The 21,841-nt window shown below is 37.8% G+C and overlaps 1 protein-coding gene and 1 pseudogene across 4 annotated transcripts in view; both read right to left on the reverse strand.

Annotated features, from left to right (window-relative positions):
- Positions 1 to 21,841, reverse strand: part of RASAL2 (RAS protein activator like 2) — a 411,681-nt gene that overhangs the window by 75,412 nt on the left and 314,428 nt on the right. The window lies entirely within an intron of this gene.
- On the reverse strand, positions 434 to 838 carry LOC105740646 (annotated as a pseudogene).

Here is a 21,841-nt window from a genome sequence, read left to right on the forward strand (position 1 = left end):
CTATTTAGTTGAAATTTTTTCATTCTCCATTACCCAATATTCAGTGGTATCCAGGAAGAGGTAGCTGGACTTTACCTAGCTTACCATGACTGTTTCCAAATCAATATTCCATAAAATCATGGTTTGGAGTAAATGCATATTTTTTAAGGTACATACCATCTTGATTTAGCATTCTTCATCTCTCTTTGCTGCTCTCATGTTTCAATCTCTCTTTCACTTTCCTTTATTCATTAAGAACTTTAGCCCCTAGCTTGTAATATTTTTCTGTCTCTTAACACCATGCTAGAAAATAACCAAATAGTAATGTCTAGTACCCTAGCTTCATAATTCCTTGACTCCATTACTCAGTATCCTCCCCTTCAGCCACCCACTCTTTTTTTTTTTTTTTACATGATGGCAATTTATTATCAGAAAATATTTTGAGGAGTCCTGTTCACAGACGGTGACCACAGCGACCCCACTTCCTGTGGGTGCTGTCAAGAGGGGATGGGGGTGACGTCCTCAATCTGCCTGATCTTCATACTCAAGGGGCAAGGGCTCTGAAGGCCAACTGGCCCCAGGTCCAGGGGTCTTGGTCCTATTTCCTCCTGTGGCCCAGAGTTTGACATGTAAGGCAGTGATACCTGGCTCCTTGCACCTCTGAGCCACATCCTGGGCAGCCAACAAAGCAGCATATGGTGAGGATTCGGTCTGCCTTCACCCTCATCCCACCAGTCACACGGCAGAGGGTTTCTTTGCCAGAATGATCAGTGACATGGACAAAAGTGTCACCGAAGGTTGCAAAGATATGGCAGATACCAAATACATTTCTCTCCTTCAGCCACCTGAAGTGTGCCATTTCTGCATGTCATCTCTCCACCTACTCATTTTTTTAAATTAAATTTTTATTTTTATTCAATAGTTTTGGGGGAATAGGTCGTGTTTGATTGCATGGAAAAGTTCTTTAGTGGTGATTTGTGAGATTTTGGGGCACCCATCACCTGAGCAGTGTAGACCGTACCCAATGTGTAGTCTTTTATCCCTCACCCACCTCCCACCCTTCCTCCCAAGTCCCCAGAGTCCATTATATCATTCTTATGCCTTTGTGTCCTCACAGCTTAGCTCCCACTTATAAGTGAGAACATACAATATGTGGTTTTCCATTCCTGAGTTATTTTACTAAGAATAATGGTCTCTAACTCCACCCAGGTTTCTGCGAATGCCATTGTTTTGTTCCTTTTTGTTTGTGACTGAATAGTATTCCACAGGGTGTGTGTGTGTGTGTGTGTGTGTGCCACACACACACATTTTCTTTATCCACTCATTAGTTGATAGGCATTTAGGCTGGTTCCACATTTTTGCAATTGTGAATTGTGCTACTATACACATGTGCAAGTGTCTTTTTCATGACTTCTTTTCCTCTGGGTAGATATCCAGTAGTGGGATTGCTGGATTAAATGGCCGTTCTACTTTTAGTTCTTTAAGGAATCTCTATACTGTTTTCCATAGTGGTTGTACTAGTTTACATTCCCACCAGCAGTGTAAAAGTGTTCCCTTTTCACCACATCCATGTCACCATCTGTTATTTTTTGATTTTTAATTATGGCCATTCTTGCAGGGGTAAGGTGGTTATCTCATTGTGGTTTTGATTTGCATTTCCCTGATAATTAGTGATGCTGCATTTTTTTAATGTTTCTTGGCCATTTGTATATCTTCTTTTGAGAATTGTGTATTCATTTCCTTTGCTCACTTTTTGACGGGATTATCTGTTTTTTTTGTTTTTTTTTTTCTTGATTTGTTTGAGTTTCTGGTAGATTCTGGATATTAGTCCTTTGGCAGATGCAGTTTGTGAACATTTTCTCCCACTCTGTGGGTTGTCTGTTTACTGATTCTGATATCTTTTGCTGTGCAGAAGCTTTTTAGTTTTATTAGGTCCCATCTATTTATCTTTACTTTTGTTGCATTTGCTTTTGGGTTCTTGATCACGAAGTCTTTGCCTAAGTCAATGTCTAGAAGAGTTTTTCCGATGTTATCTTCTAGAATTCTTATGGTTTCAGGTCTTAGATGTAAGTCTTTGATCCATCTTGAGTTGATTTTTGTATAAGGTGAGAGATGAGGACCCAGCTTCATTCTTCAACATTTCAGCCACCCACTCTTATATCTACACACTAGATCTTATCATCATTCAGAGATACTCCATCTCAGACATCTTAAACAGTAATATTTTTTTCTCTGATTTCCTCCCTAATCACATGTCTTTCATATATCTCTTTCACCATATTAATGTACTCTTCAACCTAACAGAAACCTTCACTTTCTGGACCACCTCATTTTCTCCTTGTCCCTTGTTTTTTCCTGCTCTCTTTTCCTTCTCCCTAGATTCCACAGCTAATCATCTGATGCTATTCAATTACCAGCACCCTCCATTTTCTTAATGATTAGCTATCCAAAATAAAAATAAAACAATGTTTAAGTCAATCTTCCTGGTGCCATGACGAAGCTCTTTAGGAAGACCACATAGCTGTACAGGATGAAACCACAAAAAATTCACTGTTTCCAAGCTTGGATTGGCTTCTACTATCCCTCCATCCTGGACCAACCATGTACTGAGTCTTCCCGCATTATCCTCTTCTGAGAAACAACAAAGTACATGTCATGCCCAGTTGCCCATTGCCCGCTTCTGAGCAACTGCTTACATATTCAGGTCACTATGCTTTGTGCCATGCAATCTTTCTGCCCTGGATCCATCTGACTGGTCAAGGGATGGATAATTAACCCAAAGGTACCTAAAAGCAGCTAGGAATGGCCCTGGTAAGAGTTCTGCCTATAAGATATAGTATCATCTGGAAACGACTTACCATTCCAGCCTGATCCCTGGTCATTCCACTTCATACTTTATCCTCCACTAACTCGAAATACCTGTAATTCTCTATATTCGCCATGCATGTTTACCACTGCTCATATTCTCTTCCTTCTCCCTGGCTGAATCATCCTTTTTGATAGAGTTTAGGAATGATCTCTTCTAGGGTGTCTTTTTTGACATGATCTGACCCTGCCCTAGATTACGTGCCCCTCCTCTGTGCCTTATAAAGAGCTAGGCTTACATCTAGCACAGTGCATGCCCACTTATGTGTCATCCTCACTAAACCCTGCAAGCTTTGTGTTCCCAGGGCAGGTCTGATATCTGGTATTTAGTAGGGGCTCAAAAATTGCTTTCAGAACTGAAAAATCATATGCAGTAGTGTGTCCTCAGATCATCTGAGAACTCACTCACTCACTATCATGAGAACAGCATAGAGGAAATCCTCTCCCATGATGCAATCTTTTCCCACCACCTCCCATGGCTTAAAAGTATGGCAGTTCCCCGCTTGCTCTCTCTTGCCTCCATGTGAAGAAGGTCCTTCTTCTCCTTCTGCTATAACTGTAAATGTCCTGAGGCCTCCTAGTCATGCTTCCTGTTAAGGCTGTGGAACTGTGAGTCAATTAAACCTCTTTCTTCATAAATTACCCAGTCTCAGGTAGTTCTTTATCATAGTGTGAAAACAGACTAATACAGAAGAATATATGACTTTCCCAAGGTAACACAGATGCTAAATGGCAGAGGAGAACTTTGAGCCTAGGTAGCCTCACACTGGAACCCTTCCTTTTTAACCACTGTGCTATATGAATTCTCGACATTCTAATTCCACATCAAATACTTTAAGTACTATAACAACTTATTTTCCCCATATGTATTATATGTAACTTCTACACATACCTTATTACAGAATTATGTATCATAAACAGCCAGAAATGTAATATGACAATTCAAAATATGAGGGAAAAAAAGAGAAGCAAAAAAAACAACAACAACCAAACAACAACAACAACAGAAAAGCTAAAAAACAAAAAAACTACTATTGTGGCATTTGACTTACAAGAATTTGCCCCTAGGATTCCTAGCTATATAATTAAACTAAAGTAAAATCAAAACCTTATTGAAATGGCTTTTATATGTAACTGATTCTGTGGTCACTGAGTATAAAATAAAAAAAATCCAAATATAAAATTTAAAAATAGATGGATACCAAGAGGAAAATGCTTTTTTCTCTTTCACAGTTATGATATCCATGCCTTATAAAAATGTGAAGAGTGTGAATGATGCTCAGTCTAAATGGAAACACAGGAAAGAAAGAATGTAAATAAACTAATTTCATCCTTCTGACACCAACCTAATCTGAAAGCATACTAATCAAACACTCAAAACAAATCCTACTCTATCCAGTTTTTTGAAATGCTGTTGCTACCACTTACAAGTCTTAAAAATAGTTAAAAGCTCATTATTTTTTTTAAAAGCTACATTGTCATAGCAAATGATACAACTAAAATGATTTAATTAGTTGGTATTCATTATTTTCTTTCAAAGTAAGGCTTAAAATTAGCAACAGTCAGTGAAAGAAAAAGCCAACTATTGCCTTTCTGTGGAGCTTGGTAAATGTTAAGACAATGATAACTAAAGTTGTTGGCCACCTGCAAATTGGAGTATTCCCTGAAGACTGAACTCGGCTAGCTGGGAAACTGGTAACTGAAATAAAACTGCTGCTATGCAACTGCTCTCAGAAGCCTCAGTGGGGGTAATAAGGGACAATGCCTTGCCAGTATCCTAGCACTGCTGCGTTCCCTTAAGACAGGGAGAAGTGGAGACAGAGAAACATGTCATCACCTTTCATATGAAAAATGTAGGGATGTGCAACAAAACCCTGCTTTAATTCTGCTTGAACTTTTTCACATCAGTGACCACACAAGGGATTAAGGACAATGTTACAGCAATTCTGAGTGATTAACTATTTTTAAATGGCAGTTTCTCAAAATGTTACCTGATTCACAGTAAGAAAATGCCACCTTGTCAACTAGAAAGGACCCAGGTGAGAATTGTTTTCATTCTTGCTTTTCGAGTTTTAGTTTATTAGTAAATTAAAATCTCTATGTATTTTACATATTTGTTTTATCATGGATTATAAATACCTGAGAAAAAAAAGCTGTGTCATATATAAATAATTCCCTTCCTTGCTCTCTTAATATAACTTAGGAACTTGTAGATATTCAGTAAATGTTGACTAAAATGTAATTCTAAAAAATTAACAAGGAAAAAGGAGAAGAGTAACTGAAAACGTTCAAGTTTGCTTTCTAGTCTTTATATTTTACTTAAGTTTATCTTCCAGTTATTTGGAAGTCCAAACAGGAAGGGAGACTGTAGATGACAAGAACAACAAAACAAGAAATAGTTGCAAAGTGCATTATAGTTTTAGTATGGGTAGTTTATCCTCTAGTAGGTTTTTTGTTTTTGTTTTTCAAATTTAAGCATCAAAAGGAAAGAGAAAAGGTTCTGTCATAAATCACAATTGTTCTTCTAGCACAGATCTGATATATCGGAATCTTTGGGATTGGGGCACAGTGATCTACATTTTTAACAAGCATTCAATGTGATTTTTTTATTAAGCAAACTAAAACTTTCATTATAAAACTTTCAAACATACAAAGCACAGAAATTAATAAACACATATCCATTAATCAGATCTAATTGATGTTGACACATTGTCATTATGCCATATTATGTATAATTATTATATTAAAATATAAAATGCAGATTATATTATATTATAGGTATTACATTACAACATGTTAAAACACATATTGACATGTTAAGATCTGCTAGAGGGACCAATGGAAGATATCTAGCATACTTTATTAACTAATTACATTCTTAGAGATTCATTTTCATGAATCTGTCATGTCAGATTTTTATTACCTTCTTGTTACATTATTTCAAACCTTTTATGTCCAACTTTTTATGTATTTTGTTTTAAAACATTTCTTTTAAAACAGGTTTATTGAGGTGTAATTTACAAAAAACAAGTCACTATTTTTGCATGTACAGCTTGACGAGTTTTGATAAATGTATGCTGTACCAATACAAGTGAGATACGGAACATTTCTATCACCCCAAAAATGTCTTCCTGCCTTTCTGTAGTCAGTCAATCCCTTCCTCTCACCCTCAGCCCCTGGAAACCACTAATCTGACTTATTCCTACAGTTTTATCTTTTCCATAATGTCACATAAATGGATTTATGCAGTATGTAGTCTTTCTTCGCTTAGCATAATGTTTTTGAAATTTATGCATGCTGTTGCATATATAGTTTGCTCCTTTTTATTCCACTGTATGGGTACACCAACATTCGTTTAACCATTTGTCAACTCATGGACATTCGAGTTGTTTCCAGTTTTGGGATATTAAGAATAAAGTTGCCATAAATATTTACGAACAAGTCTTTATGTGGACATATGGTTTGGGAGCCACTGAGTTGAAAGCTTGGTTGGAAATTCACAAATAACAAGACGACATGGCAACTTTTTAAGGGGATGTTAATGAGGTAGAGTGGGGAAAGGACACTGAGGAGGGAAGGAATCCTTAGTTATTTTTCCTCTGGATATGAAGTAATTTTAGATTTACAAAAAATTTGGAAAAATAGTACAGAGTTTTCCTTTGCCCAGCTTCCCCTCATGTTATTATCTTATATAACCATAGTATGATTATGAAAATTAAGAAATTAACATAGGTACTATACTCACCTAAACACAGCCCTAATTCTAAATTCACCAGCTTTCCACTATATTAGTTTTCAACTGCCGTTATAACAAATTAAAACAAATGTGGTTTAAACAGTACAAATTTATTATCTTACAGTTCTGTAGGTCAGAAGTCCAACACAGGTCTCATCTTGCTAAAATCAGCAGGTCTGCATTCCTTTCTGAAGGCTCTAGGGGAGAATTTGTCTTATGCCTTTTCAAGCTTCTAAAGGCCACCCACATTCTTTGGCTCATGGCCTTTCCTCCATCTTCAAAGCCGGCAATGTTGCATCTCTATGAAAGCTTTTCAGCTTTTAACGTCTCGTGATCAGACTGGATCCATCTGGATAATTTAGGATAATCTTCCTATCTCAAGGTCCTTAGCCTTAATCCTATCTACAAAAGTCCCTTTTGCCACATAAGGTAACATATTCACAATTTCCATATATTAGGATGTGGACATCTTGGGAGGTGGGGGAGGAACCACTATTCTACTTTCTACATATAGTTTAGTCACCCTCTTATGAATGTGCATATAGGCTGTTTACAATATTTTGCAATTAAAAAACAATGCTGCATAAATAACTTTGTGCATATGTTTTTTCATAATGGTGGAAATGTACCTTCAGGTTAGAGTCCTAGAAATGGGATGCTGGGTCAAAAGGTAAGTGTATATGTAATCTTGCCAAATCCCCTCTAGAAGGGTTGTACCAGTTTGCCTTCCCTTCAACAATGTATGAGAGTGTCTGTTTCCCACAACCTTGCCAACTGAATTTGTTGTCATCCTTTATAGTTTGTGTCAGACTGAAAGGTGAAATAATATTTCTATGTTGTTTTAAAATGTGCATTTCTCAGCTAGGTGCTGTGGCTCATCCCTGTAATCCCAGCACTTGGAGAGGCCGAGGCAGGAGGATTGCTTGATCCTAGGAGTGTGAAACCAGCCTGTCCAACATGTTGAGACCTCGTCTCTACAAACAATACAGAAATTAGCTGGGTGTGGTGGCGTGTACCTGTAGACCCCGCTACTCAGGAGGCTGAGGTGGGAAGATCCTTTGAACCCGGCAGGCGGAGGTTACAGTGAGCTGAGGTTGCGCCTCTGCACTCCAGCCTGGGCGACAAGGCGAGACTCAAAAAAAAAAAAAAATTTGGGCCAGGTGCGGTCGCTCACGTCTGTAATCCTAGTACTTTGGGAGGCCAAGGCGGGCAGATCACAAGGTCAAGAGATTGAGAGCAGCCTGGCCAACATGGTGAAACCCTGTCTCTACTAAAAATACAACAATTAGCTGGGCTTGGTGGTACGGGCTTATAGTCCCAGCTACTCCAGAGGAGAATCGCTTGAATCCGGGAGGCAGAAGTTGCAGTGAGCCGAGATGGCGCCACTGGACTCTAGCCTGGTGACAGAGCAAGACTCTGTCTCAAAAAACAAACACACAAACAAAAAATTGCATTTCTCTGATTATAAGTGAATTTGAACATTGTTTTCATATGTTCAGAAACATTTTTATCTATTACCTATTCATGTCTTTCTTTTCTTCAGTTTTCCTATTGGGTCTTAGTCACTTGTCCCTTAATTTTTTTTTTTTTTTTTTGAGACGGGGTCTCACACTGTCCCCCAGCTGGAGTGCAATGGCGTGATCTCGGCTCACTGCAACCTCCGCCTCCCGGGTTCAAGCGATTCTCCTGCCTCAGCCTCCCGAGTAGCTGGGATTATAGGCGCCCACCACCATGCCCGGCTAATTTTTTGTATTTTTAGTAGAGACAGGGTTTCAGTATGTTGGACGGGCTAGTCTTGAACTCCTGACCTGGTGATCTGCCTGCTTCGGCCTCCCAAAATGCTGGGATTACAGGTGTGAGCCACCGTGCCCGACCTTAATAGTTTCTAACATGTTGTAAATATTTTCTCTCAATTGATTCATTGGTTGTCTTTAACTTTAATTTTCTTATTTTTTTTGTCATGCAATTATTAAAAAACTTTATTTTGTATGATCAAATTTATCAATGTATTTTTAAAAAATTGCCTCTGGCTTTTCAGTAACCATCACAGAAAGTTTTTCCCTGCATTAAGGTTAGAGAATTCATCCATGTTTCCTACTAGGTATGCTTTTTTTTTCACATTTTAGATCCCTAATCCATTTGGAGTTTACTCTTGTGTAAGGTATGAGATACACATCTAATATTATCTTTTTCCACATGGTTACTCAGTTGTCCTTGTATCGTTTATTTCAAATACCAATTCCTGAGGAAACCATTCCTGATTACTCTAATAGGACTTAGTCTCTCACACTTCTGATTATCTAAACTTTTTATTTATACTACTGTTTTCCCCTATCTTGACCTATAATTAATTCTATTCCTATTTCATATTCCCTATGAATCTTAACTCCTGAAGGCAAACAGAAAACAAACACATTGAACTCATCTTCGTATTTCTGTAATGCTTAGCATACAGTGGGCTACTTAATACGTATTTGCAGAATGCTGATAATGATTAACGTGAATTATTAAGAAAAGTTGAATTCACTCAAGAAAGTACAGAAATAACACATAGGAGGGAAAACCCCCTCAAAATTATTAAAACAAAACTAAATCTGGTGGTTAAGGAAGAAAAGTTTAGTATCTGGAAAATTCACTTCTGTAGAACAGTTCCTGATAATGAGGTATGTACTGATTTTTTTAAATTTTATTGTAAATTGAATGTCATACATACTCTTTATAGTATGTTGATTTTCTTATGACTAACAGACTGTGCTAATCTCATTCAAGTTCACAAAGTATGAATATTAAGGATGATGGCTTTAAGGAATATAATAATGAGAAATGATGGGTCAAAACGAAGATCTCAAAATGAGGTCTATTAGCCTACTGGACAGTCTTTCAGAGGTTATCATGGAAGGCCTGAAAAAGCATTAGATAATATAATGTGAAATACATTTTTTTCATTGTCAGGGGAGATGGACTAGATGAATTTTTTTTTTTTATTATTATACTTTAAGTTTTAGGGTACATGTGCACAATGTGCAGGTTTGTTACATATGTATACATGTGCCATGTTGATTTCCTGCACCCATTAACTCATCATTTAGCATTAGGTATATCTCCTAATGCTATCCCTCCCCCCTCCCCCCACCCCACAACAGTCCCTGGAGTGTGATGTTCCCCTTCCTGTGTCCATGTGTTCTCATTGTTCAATTCCCACCTATGAGTGAGAACATGCGGTGTTTGGTTTTTTGTCCTTGCGATAGTTTACTGAGAATGATGGTTTCCAGTTTCATCCATGTCCCTACAAAGGACATGAACTCATCATTTTTTATGGCTGCATAGTATTCCATGGTGTATAGGTGCCACATTTTCTTAATCCAGTCTATCGTTTTTGGACATTTGGGTTGGTTCCAAGTCTTTGCTATTGTGAATAGTGCAGCAATAAACATACGTGTGCATGTGTCTTTATAGTAGCATGATTTATAATCCTTTGAGTATATACCCAGTAATGGGATGGCTGGGTCAAATGGTATTTGAAGTTTCCATCTCTCATTTCTAGGACTCTAAGAATAAGAGCATCAGAGATGGAGGGGGGCTTTTGAGCCTATTAGTTATTGAAAAAGATAAAATTCTTACTGCCTCTGTTGAAACGAAATGTACCAAAAATCCACATTATGGATGGTCATGAGCAAAAAATATAATGTGAAACAATGTAATTACTCTTTACTAACGTCTATCAGGATGGATTTTTTTTTTCCTAAGGATAAAATGAAGGGGGGAAAGAAGTGGGGAAACACATTACTGAAAAGATTGTATTAGACTTATTTTATTACTTCTAGAGGCTATTTCCTAACTATACTGTTTGTAATACTGCAAACAGTTTTTCCATTATAAATTTGGCACCAAAATATTAACAAATTGGTCCTTAATATATATAACATATATGTTGGTCCTTTTTTTTTTTTTTTTTTAGATGAAGTCTCGCTCTGTCGCCCAGGCTGGAGTGCAGTGGCGTTATCTCAGCTCACTGCAACCTCCACCTCCCAGGTTCAAGCGATCCTCCCGAGTAGCTGGGACTACAGGTGCATGCCACTACACCTGGCTAATTTTTTGTGTTTTTAGTAGAGACGGGCTTTCAACATGTTGGCTAGGCTGGTCTCGAACTTCTGACCTCAAGTGATCTGCCCGCCTTGGCCTCCCAAAGTGCTGGGATTACAGGCGTGAGCCACCACACCCAGCCTATAGTATCTTTTTATCTGCAAACTTCCAAAGATCTTAAAATATTTGTATAATATTTCATTACTACAAAAAAGAAATCATAGGTGTTACAGAAAGTCAAACAACTTGCTCTTGATCATACAAGCGAGATGCTAGTTGAACAACAGTAAAAAATACAGTTCTCTTATCATTCCTTTGCCTATTCTAGGTACAAATCCTTGAAAGCTAATAATATGAAATCTTTGTTCTGGTACTCTGACAGAGTTAAAAAGGCAGGGTGACATGGGCCCTAAATCTCATGATCAGAAAAGCTCAGGGCCTTTTTCAACTGTAATCACCTTATTTTAATGAAAAAGCTTCTGAGAAACAATGGTCTCACTGACTGCATAATATATAAGACCAGGTAGCTGGGACAGATCATCAGGTTTTCACCTTCACTTCTGCTGACTGTATTGTCTTTTTTCCCCATTTACTTTAAATTTATTTATTATTAGTATTAGTGTTTCTTAGAGATGGGGTCTCGCTATGGTGCCCAAGCTGGAGTTTAGTGGCTATTCACAGAACGATCATCCGTACTACAGCCTTGAACTCCTGGGCTCAAGTGAACCTCTTACCTCAGGCTCCCAAGTAGCTTGGGACTACTGGCATGTACCACCATGCCCAGCCCCATGGAACTTTTAAAGAGTTGAGAGGCAGACCACATTCTTACACATTCAATTATACCTTAAATGAGAAGCAAACTAAGATACTCCCCATGAGTTTCTCTATCATTATTCTCACAGGACTTCCACAGAAATTCTTCCTACTCACTACATTCCACCCTTCTTAATTCTATTTCACTTAATAGATTTATTGTAGACCCTTTATAAAAACCAGTACACAATGTTGATTAATTAAAAACTACCAACTAATGATGAAGAAACTATGGCATAAGAGGTCAATGTCTTTGCAACATGCATACTTTGGGTAATCATGAATATCACTCATATATTAAATCAGTTTTCATAAATAGATTAGGAAAAATAAAAGGTCAGTGCTAAAGTTATGAGATGAATAAGATATAGTTCTTGTCTTCTAGAAGAGTGGTTTCTAAATTATTTTGACTATTGGCTGGGTGGGGTGGCTCACGCCTGTAATTCCAGCACCTTGGGAGGGCAAGGTGGGTGGATCACCTCAGGTCAGGCGTTCAAGACCAGCCTGGCCAACATGGCAAAACTCCATCTCTACTAAAAATAGAAAGATTAGCCAGGCGTGGTGGCATGTGCTTGTAATCCCAGCTACTCGGGAAGCTGAGGCAGGAGAATCACTTGAACATGGGAGGCGGAGGTTGCAGTGAGCTGAGATTACACCACTGCATTCCAGCCTGAGTGACTGTGATGCCGTCTCAAAATAATTAGTTCATTAATTTTGACTATGAAATGAATAAAATACTGAGTGTGCCTTCCTAATAAAATATACTTATAAAATATGATTTTCTGATGTATGACTATAAAATATTCAATAACGTAAAATTTTTAAAGAGCAAAAATTTTTTAAAATATCAAACATTTAATATTTTCTTTCTGCACCCCAAATGAATTGTCTGTGTATCCTCTGAAGTATACACAACCTATTCTGGAGATCACCAACTAGAATATCACAGACTAGGGAACGCAACCCTACAATATAATAGTATCGGTGCTATAATGGATAAATGTACACTCCTGTGGAAGGACAGAGACGGCCAAGGTTAATGCTGCCTAGAAGAGGTAAAGAAACACTGGAATTGAGTCTTAATGGATGAGAATACTTTTAGCAAGGATGGAAGGTGGACTTCCTGGGCAGAAATGTGTAAGCAGGCCTGAGAAAACTTGTTTGGGGAACTCTCAGATTTGCTAAAGATGGAACTCAGGACTGAAGAGAGTTGGGGGTGAAAATGAGGATACTGAGCATTAGGAAATGAGTCTGGAAAGGCAGTACAAAATTAGACAATGAAAGCTCTCAGTGCCAATTTAACTTTGGTTTTATCATCCTGTAACACAAGTTCAACTCAAAAGCCTTCAGCAGGTGACTGACAGTTTTTGAAGTAAAAGGTAGTTCTGTCTGAAGACATTCAAATGAAGGGAAAGAGGAGGAGAAAGGAAGAGAGAGGAGGAAGAAACCACTGAGCAAGCCAAATAAAATGTATGAAACTAGTCTTGTTCATGGGCATGGAATTGTAGAGAGCTAAAAGACATTAAGCAAGGGAGGCCGAAGTAATGATGGAGTTTAGATTTTAGAGACCACTCTGGTAGCAGAGTGAAGGCTAAAGTTGATGAGGAGGAATTGGAGGCCAGGAGATGAGTTAAGAATCTCTACTGTACTAGACAGGACCTGAAGCATAATTAGAGGGGCTCAGTGCAAAATGAAAAGCTGGGAGTAGTGCTGTTCAAAAAGCAGGAAGACAATGTCATTAAACGTACTATTATAAATTACGAAACTTTTCCCTTTCTTCAGTAGTTTTTGACTCCACTTGCCATGCTGCCTTTTATTTACTACTTAATGTCACACTTCCTCCAGTACCAGGAAAAATTACAGCTAAGTGTAAACCTTCAGAGGTGCCAGGGACCCCAGACTATGACTCAGCAGTGGGTGTCCACTGGCTACCAGGTTCCACCATGCCAGCCACCAAACCTGTGTGTCATGTCATGCAGGGAGGCTGAGGCTTCTTCCCTTCCCGTAGCTGCCCCTGCAACTCACTAGGTACCTGGCTTGGAGATAGGCAAGAAGCTTGTCTCTTCACTCCCTTGCCCTTCCCCAACCCACCCAAACACAGCTGTGGTTTCTATCTACCTGTAAGACATCCCTGGAGATGACAGGCAGGGGCAAGGACTACCCTTACCAAGCCCTGCTCCAAGACACCATGGGTTGTGCTGTCTAATCCCTATCTTTCTCACACTTGTGCAAAGGCCCCTGCCAGGGTCAGAGACTGACAGCTGTGGCTGGGTGAAGAGAGAGGGAGGCTGAATGAGATCAGGGAGTGGGGAAGTGGGCAACAGATAATTCATTCCAGGGAGGCAGCAGGAGATGGTACCATGCCCAAGGTCCCCATGAATGCTCCATTGTCCCATTAAACTTTACTTAGAAAATACAAATCCAAAGATCAATGACTAAGAACTTCGAGATGGCAATGATACAGCATTGAACTTCATGCATTGAGCCTTTCTAAGTGAAGGCCCTGTGTACTGCACTGGTCTCATGCTCATGAAGCTGACCCTGGTACTAGTTCAGGGAAGGAACCACAAGTACTGATAAGCGAAGTCAGTTAATGGCAGTGGGACTGGAAAAAGGGATGAATGAATTTGAAGAGAGGTAGACAAGATCTGGTGACAGAATTTGAGAGAAAGGGAAGAGTATATTATGACTCTTAGGGTTTGGCTCTGGGAACTGAAGAAATGTGCAGCACTACAAAGAGAAATTCAAGGGAAAACTTTTTAAGAAAAACATAAAGTGAATACAGTTGGGGGCAAGCTGAGTTTAAATTACTATGGGACATCAGAACCAAGCCATAGTACAATACAGAGGACTGAATGAAAGAATGTTTGCCAAAACAGCATTCTTTTCTATTTCCTGATTTGTTGATATTAATTTCATTGATATACAAATATCATAAAAACACTCCTCTAATATGAAATCTCAGCATTATCCCATTAAACAAACCCACATATAAGACATCTTACAAGAATGGAGAGGCAGAGGTGGACTGTATTAAAAATACAAAAGGTCAAACAATTTAACAGGTATGAATTTATAGAAGAAACTATAACATATGCTATGCAAACATGAACAAGATATAAAAATTTGTTGATAATTTGCAAAAATTAAAAATATTCCACATGACACTAACGTAAATCAGCTTTTTTCTCTTTAAACTAAATATTATGCTTCTATTTCTATATCCTTGAGTAAAAGTAGTTAGTACTATCTCCCTTATAGTAGGCCAAATTACGGTAGTTTGTATAAAAATGCAAATATGCAAAGTATCAGAAACGATTACCTAAAAAAAACTGTAGAAAATCTGCAGCCAATATATAATATATTACATATCTAAAATATATCTAAAACATTATTTCAATTTATAATTAATATTAACATATTAATATTTTCAAATTTTTTATCCTAAGTCTTCTAAGCCTGGTGTTTTACTTTTTAAAAAGTTTTACTCTGAGATATAATTCATGTACCATAAATTCACCCTTTTAAAGTGTGCAACTCTGCTGGGCATGGTGACTCACGCCTGTAATCCCAGCACTTTAGAAGACCAAAGCAGGATGATTGCTTGAGCCCAGGAGTTTGAGACAAGCCTGGGCAACATAAGAAAGATCCCATCTCTCCAAAAGTTTAAAAAAAAAAAAAAAAATTAGCCAGGTGCAGTGCCATGCGCTTGTGGTTCCAGCTTCACGGCTGAGGTGGGAGGTTCGTTTGAGCTTGGGTGGTTGAGGCTGCAGTGAGCCACGATCGTGCCATTGCAGTCCAGCATGGGTGACAGAGCGAGACCCTATCTAAAAAAAAAAAATAAGTAAAAAATAAAAGATGTAACTTAGTGATTTTTGTAAATCCCCAAAGCTGTGCAACCATCACCACAGTCTAATTCCAGAACATTTTCATTACGTAAAAAGAAACTCCATGCCCATTAGCAGTCACTTCCCATTTCTCCCTCACCCAACTCATAAGAAACACTAATCTCTTTTTTGGTCTGTATAGATTTGCCTATTCTGAACATCTCATATGAATGGAATCATACAACATGTGGCCTTTTGTATGGCTTCTTTCACTTAGCATAATATTTTCAAAGTTCATTCATGTTGTGGCATGTGTCAGTATCTCATTCCTTTTTCATGGCTAAATAATAAGCCATTGTATGGATAAATCATATTTTGTATATCTATTCTTCAGTTGATAGACATTTGGGTTATGACTACTTTGTGGCTATCATAATGCTGCTATAAACATCTGTGTACACTTTATGTGGACATATATTTTCAATTTTCTTGTGTATATACCTAAAAGTAGAATTGCTAGGTCATATAGAAACTCTACATGTAATGTTTTGAGGAGCTGTCAAAGTGGCTACACCATTTTACATTCTAATTTCTCCACATTCTCACCAATACTTATTACTGTCCCTCTTTTTGATTGTGGTCGTCCTAGTGGGCATCAAGTGCTATTTCATTGTGGTTTTGTTTTTTTCTTAATGACTAATGACATTGAGTATCTTTTCATGTGTGTACTGCCATTTGTATATTTTCTTTGGAGAAACGTCTATTCAAATTCTTCTAGAGCCTTTTTTTTTTTTTACCAGCCACTCAACAATCTGACAAAAAATTTTGTATTGATATTATAATCAAATAATACTGTTGGAATGAAGTTTCTTTAAATTGAAATTAGTAGATGTTTAATATAGAAGAAACAAAGCATTTTAAAAATCCAGTGGAATGATACTGGCATTGGTTACGAAATTAAAGGGCCTTATGGTAGAAAGGCAAGCCAAGGGTATTATTGTTTACCAGCAATTCTCATACCTTGCTGAGTATAAGTACAGCTGAGAAGAGCAAAATATTTTTTATTTTTTGCATAGCTAACTCTAGCTTAATCATGAAGGTGGCAAATTTTCTTTTTTACATCTCTGGCTTCAGAACTTCTCTAAAAGAGGTTATACTTAGTAGCTAATTATATGCTCCCTTAAGTGGGCATTAGGCCTTCAAAGTGTTTATTTCTCATTGTGAAATGAGAGGTCTTGTGTTTCCCCTTGCCCATTAAAGCTGAGGAGAAATATCTTTGCTTTGAGAGGAAAAGGGTTTATGGTACATCATCTATAAGAATGAGCTGTAAGACTATTGGGTACATAATGAAATGAAGGCAGAAATAAAGATGTTCTTTGAAACCAACGAGAACAAAGACACAACATACCAGAATCTCTGGGACACATTCAAAGCAGTGTGTAGAGGGAAATTTATAGCACTAAATGCCCACAAGAGAAAGCAGGAAAGATCCAAAATTGACTCCCTAACATCACAATTAAAAGAACTAGAAAAGCAAGAGCAAACACATTCAAAAGCTAGCAGAAGGCTAGAAATAACTAAAATCAGAGCAGAACTGAAGGAAATACAGACACAAAAAACCCTTCAAAAAATTAATGAATCCAGGAGCTGGTTTTTTGAAAAGATCAACAAAATTGATGGACCGCTAGCAAGACTAATAAAGAAGAAAAGAGAGAAGAATCAAATAGATGCAATAAAAAACGAAAAAGGGGATATCACCACCGATCCCACAGAAATACAATCTACCATCAGAGAATACTACAAACACCTCTATGCAAATAAACTAGAAAATCTAGAAGAAATGGATAAATTCCTCGACAAATACACCCTCCCAAGACTAAACCAGGAAGAAGTTGAATCTCTGAATAGACCAATAATAGGTTCTGAAATTGAGGCAATAATCAATAGCTTACCAACCAAAAAGAGTCCAGGACCTGATGGATTCACAGCTGAATTCTACCAGAGGTACAAGGAGGAACTGGTACCATTCCTTCTGAAACTATTCCAATCGATAGAAAAAGAGGGAATCCTCCCTAACACATTTTATGAAGCCAGCATCGTCCTGATACCAAAACCTGGCAGAGACATAACCAAAAAAGAGAATTTCAGACCAATATCCTTGATGAACATTGATGCAAAAATCCTCAATAAAATACTGGCAAACCGAATCCAGCAACACATCAAAAAGCTTATCCACCATGATCAAGTGGGCTTCATCCCTGGGATGCAAGGCTGGTTCAACATACGCAAATCAATAAATGTAATCCAGCATATAAACAGAACCAAAGACAAAAACCACATGATTATCTCAATAGATGCAGAAAAGGCCTTTGACAAAATTCAACAACCCTTCATGCTAAAAACTCTCAATAAATTAGGTATTGATGGGACGTATCTCAAAATAATAAGAGCTATCTACGACAAACCCACAGCCAATATCATACTGAATGGGCAAAAACTGGAAGCATTCCCTCTGAAAACTGGCACAAGACAGGGATGCCCTCTCTCACCGCTCCTATTCAACATAGTGCTGGAAGTTCTGGCCAGAGCAATCAGGCAGGAGAAGGAAATAAAAGGTATTCAATTAGGAAAAGAGGAAGTCAAATTGTCCCTGTTTGCAGATGACATGATTGTATATCTAGAAAACCCCATTGTCTCAGCCCAAAATCTCCTTAAGCTGATTAGCAACTTCAGCGAAGTCTCAGGATACAAAATTAATGTACAAAAATCACAAGCATTCTTGTACACCAATAACAGACAAACAGAGAGCCAAATCATGAGTGAACTCCCATTCACAATTGCTTCAAAGAGAATCAAATACCTAGGAATCCAACTTACAAGGGATGTGAAGGACCTCTTCAAGGAGAACTACAAACCACTGCTCAATGAAATAAAAGAGGATACAAACAAATGGAAGAACATTCCATGCTCATGGGTTGGAAGAATCAATATCGTGAAAATGGCCATATTGCCCAAGGTAATTTATAGATTCAATGCCATCCCCATCAAGCTACCAATGACTTTCTTCACAGAATTGGAAAAAACTACTTTAAAGTTCATATGGAACCAAAAAAGAGCCCGCATCGCCAAGTCAATCCTAAGCCAAAAGAACAAAGCTGGAGGCATCACGCTACCTGACTTTAAACTATACTACAAGGCTACAGTAACCAAAACAGCATGGTACTGGTACCACAACAGAGACATAGATCAATGGAACAGAACAGAGCCCTCAGAAATGATGCCGCATAGCTACAACTATCTGATCTTTGACAAACCTGACAAAAACAAGAAATGGGGAAAGGATTCCCTATTTAATAAATGGTGCTGGGAAAACTGGCTAGCCATATGTAGAAAGCTGCAACTGGATCCCTTCCTTACACCTTATACAAAAATTAATTCAAGATGGATTAAAGACTTATATGTTAGACCTAAAACCATTAAAATCCTACAAGAAAACCTAGGCGATACCATTCAGGACATAGGCGTGGGCAAGGACTTCATGTCTAAAACACCAAAAGCAATGGCAACGAAAGCCAAAATCGACAAATGGGATCTCATTAAACTAAAGAGCTTCTGCACAGCAAAAGAAACTATCATCAGAATGAACAGGCAACCTACAGAACGGGAGAAAATTTTTGCAACCTACTCATCTGACAAAGGGCTAATATCCAGAATCTACAATGAACTCAAACAAATTTACAAGAAAAAAACAAACAACCCCATCAAAAAGTGGGCAGAGGACATGAACAGACACTTCTCAAAAGAAGACATTTATGCAGCCAGAAAACACATGAAGAAATGCTCATCATCACTGGCCATCAGAGAAATGCAAATCAAAACCACAGTGAGATACCATCTCACACCAGTTAGAATGGCCATCATTAAAAAATCGGGAAACAACAGGTGCTGGAGAGGATGTGGAGAAATAGGAACACTTTTACACTGTTGGTGGGACTGTAAACTAGTTCAACCATTGTGGAAGTCAGTGTGGCGATTCCTCAGGGATCTCGAACTAGAAATACCATTTGACCCAGCCATCCCATTACTGGGTATATACCCAAAGGACTATAAATCATGCTGCTATAAAGACACATGCACACGTATGTTTATTGCGGCACTATTCACAATAGCAAAGAGTTGGAACCAACCCAAATGTCCAACAACGATAGACTGGATTAAGAAAATGTGGCATATATACACCATGGAATACTATGCAGCCATAAAAAATGATGAGTTCGTGTCCTTTGTAGGACATGGATGAAACTGGAGAACATCATTCTCAGTAAACTATCGCAAGGACAAAAAACCAAACACCGCATGTTCTCTCTCATAGGTGGGAATTGAACAATGAGAACTCATGGACACAGGAAGGGGAACATCAGAATCCGGGGACTGTTGTGGGTGGGGGAGGGGGAGGGACAGCATTGGGAGATACACCTATTGCTAAATGACGAGTTAATGGGTGCAGGAAATCAACATGGCACATGGATACATATGTAACAAACCTGCACATTGTGCACATGTACCTAAAACCCTAAAGTATAATAATAAAAAAAAATAAATAAATAAAAAAAAAAAAAAAAAAAAAAAAAAAGAATGAGCTGTAAGTGAGTGTATCTCATCCTCTCTCTCAAACAGCCCTCTTCTCCTGGTTAGGGTAAGTTGGAATCTCCAGTAGTTAGTGCTGCTGCAAGCCCATTTCTAGGAATTGACACAGATTGAGGAGGGCTTCCCTCATTCTTTAATTCTTTCAAGTTTAGAGTCTTGGTAGTATTTCCTAACCAAGCCTGCTCCCTTTTCCTCCAGGTATTTGCCAATTCTCATCCTGTTCCCTTAAGGAGTTGTATCTAACCTTATTCTTTTTTTTTTCTGCTCTGAGACCCTTGGTTCTAAATTATATATTTTCTAAGATATTTATCATTAGAGGATTTTAAAATTATGCCCTTTCTGATTACAAAATGACTTAAAGATATAGTTAATATCTACAGGCCATAATTTTCTGACATACCCATGATTACTATATGATTTCTACCTTTGGTAATGACATTTTCATAGACATATGAATATACTCACATCTATATATTCACACATATGAATATATATATATATATATACTGTTCATTAAAAGAAGTCTCACTGGATGGCGATCCTATTATGGATTTTAACTCCATGCAGATGGTTAGTGAAAAGAGAGAAGAAACACGGATATAGAGTCTTTAAGCATCATGGGAAATAAGTTTTAAGTATCCTCTTGGAATACAGTAACGCTGAGAATACGAAAGTTGGAATTGTATCGTAGCTTGGATGCTATGAATTGAATTTCAATGTTTCACCCTGAAATCTGAGATTCTTAGGCTGGTCAGAGGTAAAGCAAGTATTTTGTAAATTTACATTGGTCATCTGAACTGATCATGGCAAACACAGAAGGGCAACTAACAGGCAATGCAGCAATTAGTATGTGAGTAATAAGGGCCACTGAGAAAATACTGCTTCTTAGATTCTTATGTCAGACTTGAAGGTAGGAAAGAAAGCACTGATATTCACAGGTAAGACACTGACTAAAATGAGTTCCTAATATTTTATCAGTCATTTAGACAAATGATTTACAACCCTAGCTGCATATTAGAATCATCTGGGACCTTTAAAAAAATACAGAAGACTGGGTTCTAGTCTAGAGATTTTGATTCAACTGGTCTGAGGTGGAGTCTAAGCATCAGTATATTTTTTGAAGTTCCTTAGGTAATTTTTATGTATGGCCAGAGTTGAAAACCCCTAGTTTGGACAATGGACACTTACTAGTCTTTATTAAATAGCAGACGTGAAGCTTTCTATCTCTTTGTTTAACTTGGAAAAACACTTACATAGGATCTTATAGGGGATTCAAAACAGAAACCAATAGCAACTGAGTCTGATAATCTTGATACTTAAGACACATTTCTTTTTACACAGGACTTTAACTTAGTCTATATCTTATTTCCCAGGGCTTTACTTTCTTCTAAAAACTATGTAAAGATTTGGTTTTTTGACAATGTTTTGTTTCTAGTGCATTTATTTGATTGGGAATGCTTAGGTGTCACAGTGACGAGCACAAGGAGAGTTACATAGGAATATTCAGCTACTGCCTTAGTTCAACTATGCTTTCTGGATGTCTAAGCATAATTTTTGGTGCCTGAATTCTTTCAGAGCCAAGCTCAAAGCAAACGCAAATGAAGCAGCTGCAACGGTATTGTGTTATACTTACATGAAAGGCCAACTTAGACCATTGTGTTATGAAAATCAGAACACTAAGCCTAGCACCTGGCCCAGAACACAAGCAGTTCCCTCTTGACCAAAGCCAGATTGATGGTATCATGCAAGTAGAAGTGATTAAAAAAATCATAAATATCAATAGTCACTTTATAAATAGAGTATAAAGAAAGAAGCCTGTTCCAAAATATCAGGCACTGTGAAACAAACAGACATGGTTACAAGACATAATCATTTTCTCTTTCTGAATTAA

Source organism: Nomascus leucogenys, chromosome 12 (genome assembly GCF_006542625.1).
Source record: "Nomascus leucogenys isolate Asia chromosome 12, Asia_NLE_v1, whole genome shotgun sequence".
Classification (NCBI taxonomy): Eukaryota; Metazoa; Chordata; class Mammalia; order Primates; family Hylobatidae; genus Nomascus; species Nomascus leucogenys.